At 41.9% G+C, this 17,033-nt stretch overlaps 1 protein-coding gene across 10 annotated transcripts in view; it reads left to right on the top strand.

Moving 5' to 3' along the window:
* The window catches only part of RBMS3 (RNA binding motif single stranded interacting protein 3), a 720,759-nt gene that overhangs the window by 436,622 nt on the left and 267,104 nt on the right, over positions 1-17,033 (top strand). The gene's annotated exons all lie outside the window — the stretch shown is intronic.

Raw genomic sequence — 17,033 nt, 5'->3', positions numbered from 1 at the left:
TGGCCCTGCAGCTTTATTGCTTCCAGCACCCAGGCTGGCTTGTTCGGAGCGGTTTCAGGGATCTCTGCGCATTTCTACCCTGTGTCAGGTAAATATACCGTCAGACTCGGCTGTACTGAGGCCACTAGTGACCTCCAGCAACAAACCTGGTGCCGATTTCCCTGTGACGGTAATGCAGTCAGCTGTTATTGATCCCCTGCTAGGAAACAGGCTTTGCACATGTGAAGTTACTGCCATCGTCCTTTTCTCAATTTACTGCCCTTGCCTGGCACAGAGAGATTTGGAAATTTATGTGTGTCGTGTATGAAGCAGGTTATTGTATTTTAGATGAAGAACAGCGGAACTGTCCTTGAAAGGGTACAGCCTGGGGAAGTAACAATGAAAATGGGCTTAAATTATTTTAGTTGAGAAGAGATTAAGGAAAATGCTTTGATCTCTCATGGTAATGATGAACTTCAGCAGATGTACCTGAAGTCTGTAATGCTTTCTTCCACTTTCAGTTAAGTAAAAGACTACTAAAATCTACAACACTCGGTTTTTGCATTTTTATTTCAAAGAGAATCTCAGTGAGGGTGAGTGAAATGCTCATTAAATTGTGCCAGCTTGGTAGATACAGAGTTGTTTCCACTAGCTAGCTAATCTGTTGGGCATCAGCCATAATCAGAGAATGATTACATCTGCATCTATGCAGTGAGTTGTTTGTTCTTTGGTACGTCTATGTCAATCCACGTTTGGATTTGAGTGATAGTACATATGTATTATGCAAATTTAAGAAAGCACTTCAGGATTTAGTAGGGTGCTGAATACGGGGAGGGGAGCAGTGTGTAGTCAATATGATGAATTATACCAACTGGAAACTTGACCTCCTATTTTTATTTAAAAGTTATTATGCATACATATAATAATGTGCATGCTTGTATACTCCACCTACTTGCAAGGAAAAAAAAAAGCTAAAGAAGAAAGGATTAATTGGTTTTAATTCATTCAGCTTCTTAAAATACACTTAGTAGCACATTGCTTTAAAAAGATGTAAGGGAGCAGAGGAATTTGAGGCAAAAAAGTTCACGCTTTCCAGCTAATACTTGCTTTTCATTGTATCGGCTCGCTGTGGTTTGCCTGCATGACCCAGCTGGAGTGAATGGAATCGAGCAAGAGCCGTTTGCCTGAATCTTTGCTGTGTGCTAACAGGAAGAAGTAGTGGTGACAGTCGTACCCTTCATCATCACAGGGAGAGGAGAGAGAGGGGAGGGAAAGAAACGACTGAGAGCAAATGAGAACAATATTTGGCCCAAATTAGTTTTCCTGACCAAACACTTGGTATTTTTGTTCCAAAGGCCCCTGGCTCACAATGAAAATGAGCTAATCCCTATTAGGAAGTCTTTCTGGATTTTGACTGGGAAGTGTTTGGTGTTGAATGAACGAGCTTTGAGAGAAGCTTTTGTCCATGTTGTGTTCTCATTAGTGGTGTTCTCATTAGCGGAGCCTTGTGATAAAAATGGGTGCATTGCCCTAGTTTTTATTTATTGGAACTAAAATCCAATGTGCAAGTATCCCTGGTTTGGTTGGTTTGGTTTTTCTTCCTTTCCTTATCCACCTATGCCATGCTTTGCATGAGTGCCTCGCTGCCCTGTCCCTTCCTCTGTTTACAATCCCAGCATGAGTGTCTCGCCCTCCTTTCCCTTCCTTTCTTCTCCCTTTGGCAGGTGCCATGAGCTGGCTCTTGCCCCACACTGGAGGCTTGATAAAGGCTGAATAGCGACACTTGCAGAGGGAAATGTTCACCCTGCCCAGTTTGAGAAACAAACACAAAAGTCTCAATTTAAAAGCTGGTTTCTCTAGACTCTATATAACCTGCAAAGAGAAGCTCCTTCAGAAGGTGGTTCAGAAAATGAATCTAGCTTTGGTGCTCTGAAAGGTCCTATGGAGGAGCTGCTCTCCATCTCCACTGACATATGGGGAACGCTGGGTTCCTGCCCTCCTAAATTAGTCAACGTTACCTGAAGCTGGGCAGAACTGAAGTTTGGAAGCTGAGCTATCTTCAGCTGTGCTCCAGCGAACAAATTTTCTCCTGTAGCAACCATACTTTGAGAATAAAAGCAAAATAATGATCTCCTGATACATGTTCCTGGGATAAAAATTAGTCATTTTAAGTGTGTTCAAAAACTTTCCAAGGCCCTAATTCCACCTTAAGTGTTTTCTAGCTGTGTGTATGGGACAGAAGCAAATGCCTGGGAAGCAAGTTGCAGCAGGGAACCGTTGCAGCAGGCAGCCGAAGGCTGTGACACCAGCAGAGTATTGGCTTTCTCACTGGTTACTGCCCTAAAAATGTGCTGCAAGCCTGAACTGCAGCATCAGTCAGGATGAGGTGTCAGTTTATTCTGTGCCCTTGGCCCTTCAGCTAGGACCAGGCTGTTCTTTGTGTTGGGGGGTGTTGACAGCAAAACCTCTTCTGAGGTGACTGGACTGAGTCTTCCACATTTGGTTAAAATGTTGGTGTGTTAAAAAGGCAGCACTTCATGGGCTTGGTCTTGCTTGGGATATGGGGCTAGACTCTTTCATGAAAGAAATTTTCCATAGAAGTACCTAATACTTTCTGTTTCCGATTTATCTAGAAGTTCTGGCATTTTCTTTGTCTAAAAGTTTCATTAGTAGGAAGAATCTCATGATATTTTCACAAGTCTACTCCCAGTTTTGTATAAAATCAGTAAGCAGAGAAACATATTGGACAAGAGAAATAACGGATGTAGTGTGCTAACTTTTTTTTTTAAAAAAAAACTGAAAAAAGCTTCAATTCCAAGCAAACATTTGGGTTAGTTTTCACTTTATTTCTTCCCTAATTGGTTCCTTTGTTGCACTATCATTTTAAAACAGACCTTTCTGCTTACTTTTCACCTTTTTTCAAAACCCTTCTGTACTGGACTCTTAAGACATCTGTTGCCTCTGTAGTTTTCCTGTTTCAACTTTAGAAGCTGGGTTTTTGGTTTTTTGGGGTTTTTTTGGTTTTTTGTTGGGGTTTTTTTTTTTTTTTTGAGAACTACTGTTTCCATCTGAATAGCTGAAATTAGCAGACAAGGGAAATTGTGGGCTGGAGAGGCTAGAAAAACAGGCTAGGAAAGAAGAGATGATGGAATAAAACGACAGGAATACATAAAATACAGTAAAGATCTGTTTGAAACACAGCAGGAAGTATGGGAAAAACAGAAGAGTGTGGAGAGAAAAAGCAAACAAACAGAAAAGGAAGAGAATTGCATTGCCAGAGCATGAGATCTTTGCTCTCTCCTTGCCTCTGTTGGTACGATTATGTATTTGCTGGGAGTATACAGGTTTTTGTGTGGAAATATCTTCCCTGTTGTCATCCCTGGACAGAATGATTCCTTTGAAATGACTTATAGTAGTGGAAAAGTCATGAATCAAGCCATCTTCCTAGCCTGTGCATGACTCTTTCTCTTTTTACGTCACCTTAGAGGAGCAGGGAGAGGAGGAGCTGGAAAGTGAAGAATAGGAGTGAACATCTCAGGACTGGAAAGAAAATGGACAAGGCTGTCTGGAAAAAAAGAAACAAAAAGAACAGCCTACTACAGAGCTTCCCGATACCAATATATCTCTTAAAAAAGGGAGAATATGGTTGTGTGTGATTTGCTAGAGGAAGTAGAGGAAGGTCAATTAAAAAAAAAAAAAAAGCTAGCAACTTTAAAAATTACTATTTTCTACTTTATGTATAAAAAAAAATAAAGTGAAAACTTAGATGAAACACTCAATTTTATTTGTGCTTGTTTGGATGGTGCGATGGCCAGGAATTGTTTGTTTCAAGGGGGTCTGCTTCACCTCTTTGTTCCACTATGGGAACAAGTCTCTCGTACTGTTTGTGTCTCAAGAGCCATGCCAGAAGTCTGCAGTTCTTGTCTTCCTGCTCAGAACCGTTTTGCTTGGCCGTGATCATAAAAGCTCTAGGGAGGCACTGTCTATTAAGGCTAATTCTGTTTCAGCCTTATCCAATGCTTTTTGTCTTTTGTGTGGCTCTCTTGCACTGTGTAGTTTGGCTGTAGTTATAATCCATGTGCCTCTGGCTTATGAAATGTTGCGCTGGTTCAGTTGCTTTCCAGTGGCCATGTTCCATATGCTCTTTCTCAGCAGCTAGCAGAGTTTAAATGTATGCACCCATCTAATCTGACCTCCCACACGGAACCGGCTATGGAACTTTGTGCAGCCATACCTGAGCAATCCCAGTAAACCCAGGTTGCATCCCACCATGGCAGGTAGTGACTGTGAGACATGGCAGCTGGGGACAGTGGAGGTCTCAAAGCAGATTGTGCAGCAGCTGGGCTTTTCAAAAGCTCCTGAGCATCTAGGAACACACAGTGCAGTGCTGTACCGAGTAGACCTCTCCAAGCCAGCAGTGAAACCGGTGGCACGGTGGTGCTCTGCTAGATCTTTTTAAATGTGATGAGAAACAGGACTAAATATGCTGGAAGACCCTACTGTTGATGCACTGCTCCATGCCATCCAGGAGTACTACCTTGTTCAGTGCTAGTGGGAAGGTCTCTAATGGGTGCTGGTGTGATGTGCTGTGGATGTGCCTGTTGCATTTCAGAAACGCAAGAGCAGAAAATCCCATTGACTTCCGGTGACGCTTCTATAAGTGCTGTGGAGTTATTGGAGTGTTTCTGATAATCCCCCTCTAATCGGCTGCTTCTGTGGTCTGCGCGGGTTGTTTCTCTTGCCACTGCTGCAGAATGGTGATTTGTATTATGGGAAGTCCTGGAGATCCCAAAGAAAACCAAAGTGCTGTGGTTCCGCATGCTCTGAACACATGTAGTAAAAACCAGGCCTTGCCCCAGGATCGTACTGCAACAGGCACTTTTTTGTGATGTTCTGTTCTGCAGAGAAACAGCATATATTGGGGGAATGATTTTATTCAAATTCTTAAGAGGATACAGTGATGAAGAGCTTCGGTGCTACACGCAGTATCTGGGATGATATCCAAAAAGCCCAGATGTTTAGTCTTCAGTGGCTTCATTTTAAGCTATTAAATGTGGGGTTTATTTTTTGGTTGGAAGCTGACTTTTTCTCAGTTTTCCTAGCGTACACTGAAATGTTGACTTTCCTGAGGGAAGCTTGATTCTGTTGGTTAGCCCGCTAAACAAGTGCAATGCACTTGTGCTGCATGTATGGATTAGCATTGGAATCGCATGATTTGCTGGGCTTTTTTTTTTTTTTCCCCAAGGATTTTCATTTTCATTATCTGGTACAAAAATGCCTTGCTGCAATAAACACAGATGTCCTCAGTGACAAAACGCCTGATAGGAAGGTGAAGTGGGCATGCCAAGTTAGATGTAGCTGCAGTGTCGACTAAGGGAGGGAAAGGCTGCCTAATACTGTAGCCTGTCTCCCACCATGTCACGCCATCGTGTTTTGCATGAGGTCCTTCATCTGCCCCATCTTCTTGTTTCTAGATAAAGGCAAAGAAAGGCTACTTCTTTTTCATGTGCAGTATTTGTCCTAGCCATCCAGGGAGAAAAAGAAAGAAAAAAAAATTAATAAAATGAGAGAACAGGATGGTATGGTTTCTAGAAGGCTAGAAGGTTTCCTCTTTCTAAATGTCTTCCATGTCTGTTGCTGGAACCTCATATTGTCTTCCAGTGCAGGAGAGAGCGCTCGGGAGGGTGAGGCTGTTGCGCACCTTGTCTGGATATGAGAGTAGCAATTCCCATTACCTTCAAAGGCTCCAAGCCCGGCATTTGGGGAATCTGCACCTCTGGGGAATGATTAGACACCTGCCACCCTGAGGGGTAAGAACACAAGGACTGTTTTTTCCTTTCCCAGCCAGATATAGTGAACCAGGTCCATGTCCCCCTCACCCCTGCCCTTTGGCATTGAAAAATATACCTATTCTCAAGGTTGTATAACACAATATCATCTCTCTGTAATAGAAATACCCAGTACAGGATCTTCTGATGGCATTATATAAAAAAATACACGGGTATGCCATCTCCTGATTCATGCATTGCCTGATGCAAGCTCTGGAAGAAGGAGTCCCAGGTCTACCATAGAAATACAGAATAGTGACTAGGAAGGTGTAACAGTAGAGTAGCAAGCTGCTGCCAAGGCTGCCACCTCTGCGTAATGGAAATGAGATGGGTTGCCTTTTGTGGACAGCCTTTTGATTGTGAGCCCTGAGTAACTCTGTGTGTTTCCCTTCATATTTTCAGCCAACAGGCACCTCATCATCTTCCTCCCTACACGCCTCTCTGCTTCCAGGGTCTATGGGAAGTGGCTTTCCTTTGCATTTGGTCACAAAAACAGCTTTGAGAGCAACAGGCCAGCGATAAAACAAGCAGCCTGCAAATTTTGCAGTACAATATTTATACTCTTAAGAAAGCACAACCGTGCGTGCCGGATATTCGTCTGGCTAATTCTTGCTGTTGACAGGAAGCAGACATTCAGTCTCAAAACATTTACACATCTCCACATTGACAACACCAACATATATTTGGCGTCTGTGTAAGAGATGCGCTGCAGTCCCTTTGACTATTAGCTATCTTGCCTGCCATAACGAACGTCAACCAAGTGACTGACCAATGACCTACACACACAAGTATGTGAGATGCAGCATCACTTCTTGAAAGATTAAAAAATAATTTTAGATTGCTGGTTCTTTATTTCTTTGATACGGTGTACGATGATGCTGCTGGGCATTTAAAATGTCTTTTTATAGGCGTTTTGGCTTCCTAGACAAAATATGTTTGCTGGGTTTGAGTGTCCTGGCAAAACTTCTCCCTGCTTTCTCTTTCATTTTGGTTTATTTCATGTACTAAGCTGATAAAGAACCACTCTCTGCAAATGAACTCAGATCCTACTACAGACTTGGGCATCTCTCAGTCATTTTCTGTATAATTTCATAAAAATTCTGGGATTTTTAAAAATAAAATATCCCTCATAAATAAGAGAATATTATTATACCTGAATTGTCCACAGTTTCATTTGTATAAAGAATTTTTTAGCACATAAATTCTCCCTCCCATTTATCTTCTTTTATTAAGCACTGAAATGCATACCTTTCTCTAAACCAGCTTCATGGGGTGAAAGTTGTTCTCTGTTGTATATTTGGCCTTTCACTGGCAATATATGTCAATGAGTTTGTTCTTTAGTTAAACCTCTGAGGTTCTCCAGAGACTTAAACAAAATGTTTTTATGTTCAAAAGGTGCCTGAACATTTAGGAAGAGCTACTGAGAATAGTCACTATTGATGTAGCTCCTTGTTGATATTATTATGATCTGGCTGCAGGCTTGGACATGTCGGTGTCAGCATCATTGGCAGCACTCACCTACCTCTCTCTTTCTAAGGCACATACCAAATTTCCTGTCCCATCTTTAATGATATTGCTACCAAAACTCCCTCGATACCTGCTCGTTACACAAAGTTGGGAAGCATTAGGCAATTACCTAGAAAGGCAATTAGATGATCCTGAAGACTGGATTGTGAGAAACAGGGAACAAATTCTATGGTAAAATCATCTACTTAAGAAGTAATAGGAAAAACTCTGCATGCAAAGTTGGAAGCTTATCTGTAATGAATAAAGGAAAAGGATGACAGAAATATTAGATGATCTTATAAGTGTCCAAGCTAAAAATGGCCACAGCTATGGCACAAGGATGTTTCAGTGAGATCCTTCCACTAGGTAAAGGGTAATATTAGAGAAATGATGTGAGTCACTGGTGTGACCCCATGTGGTCATCCAGTGTAGGGTTATAGTCATCCACTTCCCAGAAAGACCCAGGATGCCTCTTCCAGTCCCACATTTGTGCCTTCTCTCTCGCTCCAAACTGTCTGAAGACTTGTTGTAGATGTAAATTTCAGTGTGCAAGAAGCTTCCTACACGTTGGCATTTGTGCACAGGGGATTGTCCTTCTGTGGTTTGACCTCCTGATGACTCACAGTCATCATCCAGGTGGCTTCAGTCCGGCCTCCAGATAGCATCCTTCATCATATCTCTGTGGTGTGTGACTGCCGTGTACTGGACCAACCAGCAAGTGATTTTAACTGCAAGCTGATAGTCAAAATAGCACTAAATAGCTACCTTAAATCACAGAAAGAAAGGTGTTCACATAAGATTAAAATATTATATTATTCACTTGATTCTTTTTCATATATTTGAGGTATGTGATTTGTAATGATAGAAAAACTTCTACAGGTTCAGAAATTCAGATTAGATTAAAAGCCAGCATTTCAACCACTTTATCTGCATCTTCCACTTACCTAGATAGTAGAACTATCTTGAATCGCAAAACTGGATTGGAGATCTTGAAAAGAGATTTTCTGATGTGATTTCTTCTCCATTCTTTTTTGTTCTTTCTCAGCCTGGAAAACTAATAGCCATTTCTGGGGTACCATAATAATAGCATTTTTGAACTTCAGGCTACAGGTTAATGTGGTCGACATATGACGAGAGGCTCAGAAGGGGCAACTGGTATTTAACCACAAAAGTATCTATTGCAAAAGAAAACGGACACCCTATAAACAGTGATGGACAATACAGCAATAACACTATAGTGATACTTAAATTCTGATCGTCTGAAATACCGTGTAAAACCAAAATCATTGGGCACTGAATTTACACGGTATCTTTAATATGGGTTTTGTTCTGACCTGCGTGTTGTGGCTTGTCCTGCCATCCCTGCTGTGCTTCCCCTCCATAGCACAGGTCTAACGTCAGCAACTCTGTCCCTGCGCGCACAGAGGTAAAGGTGAGGGTTTGAGGTTTGAGGAGGGGTGACATTCCACTTCCCTCTGTTTGGCCATTACCAAAATACTAGGGCAGCATAGTTCCACAAGGCTCGATGGGTCCCTGGGCAGAGAATAGATGGAGGAGGAGGTTGTGCTGCAGTGGTCGATCCAGGTTGGGCTCTCCTGAGCATCAGTGCACTGCCATGAAGTGCCCCTAAAGCGTGAATTCCTCTGTGGTCTAGTCTTGCCCTGAAATGAGACCAGATTGCCTGAGAAGCAAGGGAGGAAGAGTGAAAGAAGCCCCGTCCCCACCAACCATTTCTTGAAAGCACACTGCCTTCTTGCTCAAAAGGTCGTTGGTATTTTAGCATTATGGTGATGGTGGTATGGGGATCCTTTTCTTAGTATCAGAATCATGAAATATTCAGAAAGTATGGCTCATCTCTGCCTAAAGCTCCGAGACATCATGAGTGTTGATGGGTTGGAATAGGAGCTCTTTGCATGTTATCCAAACTGTTTATCATAGCAAAGGTTGACATGCCAGAATTGGCCAACTGGCATGAAAAAAACATTTTGCTTCTTGGGAAAGTGCTATCACTTTGCTGCCTTTTAGAAACTATAGTTGTTTTCTGAATTACAAGTGGTTTGCATAAGGAACATAAATTGCTGTGCTCTTTATCACTGCTTACTGTATGACAAATATACAGTCCAATTTTTCAAGTGTGGTGTCTTGGAAATGAATGTCTATTTGAAATGAAAACCATTTCAGTACTTGAGCACCCTCCCTCTGGAACAGGCTGGATAATAACATGTTCATCACCTTGGGTTATTTTAATATTTCCTGAAGCCTGCACAAGATGCTTTCTATTTTCTTGTCAAAACATACTGAAATGAAAATTATTTTTAATAAAGTACAGTAATCACAGTGTGATCAGCAAGTGCATCTTCTCTTGTCAGATTGTTTCTTCCTACTCGCGAGTATGTGCAGTTACTTAACGTTATGATTGCTGAGCAATCCGGCGTTGGGAGGAAGAGAATGGAATATTTCATTTCTGACAAAGAGCACTGGGTGATAAAGAACATCCTCCTTTTCCCTCCTAGAATAGTATCATTGTTTAAACCTAATGCTGGAAGAGTTGACTCGTGAAGGACATCATTTTTTTCCCCCAGTATTTCATCGCTGACTTCCACAGGTACCATACACCAAAAGCAGAGCTGCCATTGATACTCCGTTTTGTCCATGCGTGTCCGTAAATGCCTGCTGGGTGCCATGCCAGGTACCAGGCCTGAAAGGGGCTTAGCGTGACAATATTAACATTCATTTCGAACTAGTCGGTGGGAGCACTGGAGTTAGCCTCATAGCTTCTTGGGTTATATGCTTTTTCAGTGAACAGCTGGTGGAAAACTTGCTTAGCTGCGAGTAAACTGAGGTCTGGTATTTAGAAGAGAAAATTGCTTGGCTACACAGGCACTGGGAGCTTTCGGCAATAGTGGCTGAATGATTTTTTTTTTTTTTTTTTTTTTGAAACTGTTTCTGTACACCAGGTTTTTTACTCAAGTCGCTCAGCTCTAAAATAAGTGATGGACAAATCTCAAGAGATTTGGTTTCATATCTTACCCAAACATTATCCAAGCTAAGTAAAGCTCTGGAGTCTGCATAGCTGAGCATGAAACCTCAGAAGAACGGACTTTCTCATGAGAGTGTCAGTGTTTCCTGCTGGCTGGAAATACCAAGAAAATAGTCTTTCTTGTGGCATTTTGGAACTTCAGCATCTGGATGTCTCTGTAATCAGAGAGGAAAGTGAACATGAAAAATAATTGTTTAAAAACCAAACCCTTTTTCAATTTTGGGTGTGAAGTTCCTTTCTAGTTTTTCACTGAAGGTATTAATTGATATCATAACTCTGTATCTGAAAGTAGGAGATCTTAATCTGAAGTTGCAAGTTCTGTCTATTTTGTTCTGGCTATTGCAAAATATTATCACTTGTGAGTCACTGAGTATTTCTTCAGTTGAGGGAAGAAACTGCTATTGTATCCTTCCCTCCCTTCTATGTAAATGTGTAACTAAGCACTGCTCTTGGAGTACTTGTTTTTTGGGAGAACATTCTGCTTTCTTCAATCACTGCTTCAAGTGTGAAATTTAGCTCAGCTGCAGAGCCACAATGAATGTCTTATGCTAAATAACTAGTAAAAATAATCTTAATGATGACATTATATAACTAATACACCAACAAAAAATGTTATGGTACTAAATAACTGTAATATGAAATCATAACGTTGGTTTATATGGAAATTGGAGCTATCCCTGTGTTTAAAAATAGAGTTAATCTTCGTTTTGGATTTTGACAGTGAATCAATGGGACTTGCAGAGAGAGTAACTTCAAAAGTTAAAGATGGAAAAGTGTGTTTATCTCTTGTCCTTCTGCCACTGCAAGATTTACAATATGTTCTCTTCTTTATTCGGTCCATATTTAGTAACTCCAGCAATGAGTTTTCCATCATTGGCTTTGTATGATTAATCCAAGTTCACGCTGTTAGCGGAATACCAGGAAAGATTTCTCAACTTCCCTCTCGGTTTATTTTCACCAACATTTTCGTTCTTTGACAGGTCCTCATGAAGTCATATGTCTCACTGTTTATGCTGGTCAGGCCCTGCAATTTAGTTGCCCATGGCTACTCACCCACATCTAGGTTCCCTCTGAAGGCCCCCCCGAAGACTTGGCGTGTTGTTGGGGATAATCAAATAGAGTTCTGCCATTTGCAGAAATCTGAATTTTTATGCCTGTATTTATACTTTTTTTCCAGAATTTCATCCAGTTTGCCAGTCTTTGTGGTTCTGAATTGCCAGGAATGCAGTGTAAATGATGAAGGAGGCTAGCCCAGTGCGATATCATTTTCTTGATGGGTATACACACTAAATTTGTACTGCTCACCCCCCTCCTCCTTGCTGCTGTTATTGCAACCATATTTCACAAAGAGCTTTTGTCGGTTTTGAGGTCTGCTTCTATTCTTTTGGAGAGTATGTTTTCAGAAGGATTACTTTCCAGAAGAGTACACATACATATGCATATACATAGAGTTATTTATTTATTTATTAAATAAGTACTTCTTTCCCACCTATCAAAATGTTACAGGTTTCTTTGTACTGTTACCTTTACTTATTGGGGATTGCAAAAATGTTTCAATTTAGTAACATTTTAAAATAGAAGAAAAGATCATCACAAGTTCCATACTTCAGTTTTGCATGTAAATATCATCATTAATTAGTTGTGCAACTAATAATAACCTGCATTCATATACACTCTGTTTAAATCAAAGTAATTGAATGTTCAAATTAAGAATGTGTTTGCAAACAGATGTCTAAAAATTGATTGTTAGCTACCTACAGTGCTGTTTTTCTCCAGTTCTGTTGTTATAAAGGGGATTGAAATAATGCAAGAGGTAAAAGAAATCACTGCAGGAACATAATCAAAGTGACAGTTTTGTGCCGTATTTCCATATCAAGCTAAGGCAAACAAAAAAATTCAGCTGTATATGCATACTTAACAATGTAGGTGTGTCTCTGGGGAGTGATCTGAAATGAAGGGACTATCTTTTCTTTCTCGCATTTAAGACTCTCCATTTCCAATTATTTTTCTAACTATATATTAGCTGTTTTAATTAAAAGGTGATGATTCACCACTTTCTAGCCACTGAGAACATTTTTATAAAGTAGGGGTCTAAAAATAGTAATGATGTAGACTGTTTTACTATTACTCTGAACATTTGGAGCTGTAGGAATATTTTAGCACAATTTGAACAATTGAAAGAAAAAGCCGTTTTCAGTAATTTTGTGTTCAAGGGTGATTCAACCTCTTTGCTTGCTAACTCTAATTTTCCAAGGCTTGTAAGACTTTAATTTGATTCTTTATCTGAGCATAAAACAATGTCTGAAAATTGCATAGTAAATTACTGGATAATCACTTTTTCGTGGACTACCTGATTGTCAGAATGAATACTGCCTTTTAAGAGACACTCTAAATAAGTGTTGGGAAAAAGTGAACTTTTCAACTAAAATTGACTTAGATTCTCATGAAATCCAAGTGGTTTCATCTAAGCGTGAAGGAGAAACGCCTCACTGATTATTATATATATTTCCTTAATTGTGTGTACATATATATTGGTGTTTGTGTAAAAATGTTGTGCTGATGTCTTCAAATTTACGTATACAGACATGTCTGGAGGTGACATCATAGAGTTTTAAAAAAAGTATTTGTCATAAATGTATCTTATTTCATGGTTTCCCAATTCAGCAAGTAGTTTTGACTGCTGCCTCTTCGCTAGGCTGGTATTCCTCTCCCTCATCAAAGCCCCTTTTGGGAGTGATTTTAAATTTCCAAATTCTGGGCACCGTTAACAACACCACTAATGAAAAAAAGCAAGCATTGTCTTAAGCTGACCTCTTGAAGACCCAACATGAATGATATGTCCAGTCTTGTCTGTTTTGGATTTCAGATCTGATATATTAAATTCTAGACAGCCAGAAACAAGGACTGGGAACTTCCTTACGTTAAAAAGATGCATCCCATTGGGAAGCAGAGTGCCAAGTGGTCTGGTACATCAGACCTAGAAAAACAGTTTTTGGTATAACAAAATTGGGGTAATTACACATAAGGAAATTTGGGATTATCTTTATAAAGAAAATTCTCCGCTATTATGTAATTTTATGGAAAAATAACACAAATTTTATGTTGCCAAAAAAAGTCATTGTGCCGGTTGGGGAATGGCAGAGCGGGAGTTCTTCCGCAGAGGCACGTGGAGGAGTGAAGATTGCACGGGACAGGCATCCATCAGCATTTCCCATCTGTCGGGCTGGGTGCGTTCTCGTATCGATGCAGAGTTGTTAGCTTACGGGAACAAAGCATTAAAACTTTTGCTGAAGGGAGTTGTTTGACTTCAGTGGATTCAGAAGAGCTCCCCAGTATGTATGAATTCTCCATCGGTATCTTTAGATACTTTTTTTTTTAATAACAAGGTTAGTTACATGGGCACATAAGTTGAATTAACGTACAGACTCCATGCCCGTCTCCTGACTGGGTGCGTCAGCTGTCCTGTCTCCTTTCTCTGCATGTGTATGCGTGGTTGCAAAATGCGGACCACTAGCTGACTTGATTTCAGGTGATTTAAAGCAGCACCTGGTCACAGGTCAGACGTGACGTTTGGCCTTGTAGCAGGGTGAAGCTGAGAGTTCACCAGCCCCAACTTATCCTCCCTCGTTCATCTCGGCTTCTTTCTCAGCCCACCGCTGGAGGTTACTGCATTTGCAGAGCTCCAGCTCAGCTGCGTGCCGAGACACTCCGCTCCTTGCTTCTGGGAAAGCGCACTTCTCCTGCCCTTTGCTTTTTCTTTTCTTTTATTTCACCCGGGTCACCAGGACAGAGCTGTGGCTGGCTGCGTGATTGCCCTTTCACACCCCTCGGTGGTCGTGGGGACCTGGGCGAGCCGGTTCAGGGGGCAGCACCGGCGGGATGGAGGGACCTGGGGGTGTGCGGTCAGGGCAGGGCCGCGGGCAGAGCCGGGCTGGCGCGAGTGCGGATTGGTTCAGCAGCTGTGACAGCTCCTTTTCTGATGGCATCAGCAATGACTTCTGCTGATGGAGAAGGTCTTCTGTATGAAAAACCACTGTGTGCTAGCTGGAAGTACTAACTGGGGGACCAAACTTTCAGGGTACCCCAAAACCTCTGTTCCCATTTGCTTCCAGTAACCGATGCCGCTTTCAGCAGCGGCAGAACAGCTCCCTCAACTCTCCAAAAAGGCAGCCAGGGCTCACTCCCGCAAGTGGAGCTCCCTGAGGCGGGCTGTGAAGCCCATGTGCACCAGTGGGAGCTTGCCTTTGCTGCGTGCCACCGCTCCGGCATTTTGCGATAATTGTGGGAACCGCAAGTGGCAGGTAGTCCCTTAAATTATTTGGCATTACCCTTAAGTACCCGATCAGTCAGGGCAATTCGGAGTTTGATGTCTAAGAGCTCTACACACCTGCAATTACTTAAATCCACAAAATTGCACCCATAGGTATTTGCAGGCACAAAAACGTTGGCATAAAATTAGAGGCCATTTCCTAAAACCTGTGCCTAAATTCTGATGATATACTATATAAGGGGTTGTTATTTTGAAATGGATTTGCGGAAAGCAATTGAAAATCTCCAGGCATCCCATCTGTGTTTAAAGTAACAACAATAACAAAACTTTAAATTAGCATAGGAGATTTAAGACATTTCAGGAAAACATTGATTAAATCTGCCAATGAAATGAATGTGTTTGGCGAGTGACCTAATTAGTGTATACTTGGTTCTTTTTCACTGCACTGCTTACCACTAATTGCTGTTCTGCTGGTCTTCTCCTGACAAGTAAGAAAAAACAAGGATGAGGGATTTGTTGAGGAAATAGTGACATTCAGTTTTAATTCATTTGAACCTGCTGCCAAGCTTAATTATGGAACTGAGAAACTGAGACCGGGAGGCCCCCAGCCGTTTAGGTTATAGGAGACGGAGATGTTTAGTGTCTGCCAGTGTATTTGGGTAGCACTTATTGCAGCTAGCTATAAACTTGCGCTTGCTGCTGCTTAGCTGTTTTCTTCCCCCCACAGGCACAAACCCCTTGGTTTTATTCCTTAAATTTAATTATTTAGCTGTAATGGCATCAGGCCAAAACAAAATTTTATTTCTTTGAGGAAAGGTTTAACCATTTATCTAGATAGTGTTGTCTTGGGGTTTTTTGTGTGTGTGTTTCCACGTAGAAATTAGTAATATGTCATTCTACAAAAAAAACCTCAGGATCCTGGCATACTTGTAGCATTGGAGTGCCGAAGTCACCCTCAGTGTAAGTACACTTGAGCTGAGGGGCTCATGTTAGTGATAAATTCAGTTCCCATCTCTCGAAGCAGCAGGGGATAGCACAGCTTTCCCTATTTGCGTTTGGAGCTGTTAAAGGAAAAGGGCAGGATGCTTCGTGAAAAAAAGGGAAATAGTTTTGGTTTTGGTTTCCTGTGGTGGTGATGGATTCTTGTGAGCAGAGTCTGAAGGTCCCGGTTTAGAATCCAAGTGCGTTTTTCATGATGTTCTGCGCAAAAACCGGGAGGGGGGAAAAAAAAAAGTATAATCCATTGACCAGAATGTTTACGAGGCAGTTCGCACACCAAAAAAAAGCTGTGGAATTTGAGGCTGAGCAGAGGGTGGGGCTGGTGGGGCTTGCACTTGTTTTTAAAAGAGGAAGAAGAAATGTAGACGTTTTCTTAGAGCAGCAGCATCCGATTGGCAGGCTCTGGTCTGCATCCCTCCTGAGGGATGCTTCCAGCCAGCCTGCTGCCTTTTCCCAGGAGGAGCCAGGGAATAGTTATCGGAGGAGGCAGGGATGGGTGCCTGAGCAGCCAAACTCGCCCGTGCCGCACCTGCCGGGGGCGGCCACAGCAGCCCGGCTCTGCCGGAGGGGAGCACAGCCTCAGCCCGCTCCAGCCGCAGCCTGGGCAGGAGGGAAGGGCTCTCAGCACAGGGAGCTTGGGGATTCGTTTGTGTGATGGGGAGAGCTGGAGGGAGATGTTCCAAAACCCAGCTTTGGCTTCTGTGGGGACTAAACTTGATCTACCCTGAAAAGTATATAAACCAAAACCAAACCCCAAACAAACAAACCCCCACCCCACCCACCCCCCCAAAAAAACCCCCAAAAAAACCCAACACCAACACCACCAAAAAACCAGCACTACTGTTAGAGCCCAAGACCCAAAAAATGAAGCGAGATTATAAACAAATGAAATATGTTACTGTAGGTCACCAACATAGGCTATAAACATCTACATGGAAGAACGTAAACTGTACAAACTGCCTGGTTTTCTGTTATATAGCATTGCAGGGTTCTTGTAAGGATACTTGAATGCTGAAACAGCCTGGGAACTTGGCTTCCCTTGCGGCAGATTGATGTTCTTTGGACGGGTTTTCAGCCATGGAGTGATTTTGTCCTGATGTTCTGTGTGTGGTGGAGAGATGTGTCGGGAGCGGGGAGGGCCAGAAAAAGAGACTTGGAATGAAAATGAACTTGAGGGAAGGAAAAAGAGCAGCTTTGCAGTGAGGCTGGGAGTAGTAATACTAGAATGCATAATGGGCAGCTAAAGAGGCAAGGCTTTTTTGTCTCGAGACTCTGACTGGATCTCTGATACGGTTATATAGCCCCTTGTGCCCATCAAATAAATATTTAGGAGATATTCATGGGTTTAGATATTATGGACTGATGTTAGTGTTCAATAATTCACTATGTTAGATATACCTGATCCCTATAA

Source organism: Grus americana, chromosome 2, assembly GCF_028858705.1.
Source record: "Grus americana isolate bGruAme1 chromosome 2, bGruAme1.mat, whole genome shotgun sequence".
NCBI lineage: Eukaryota > Metazoa > Chordata > Aves > Gruiformes > Gruidae > Grus > Grus americana.
Note: the sequence above shows the minus strand (reverse complement) of the source record. Positions and strands in the feature narration are given on the sequence as shown.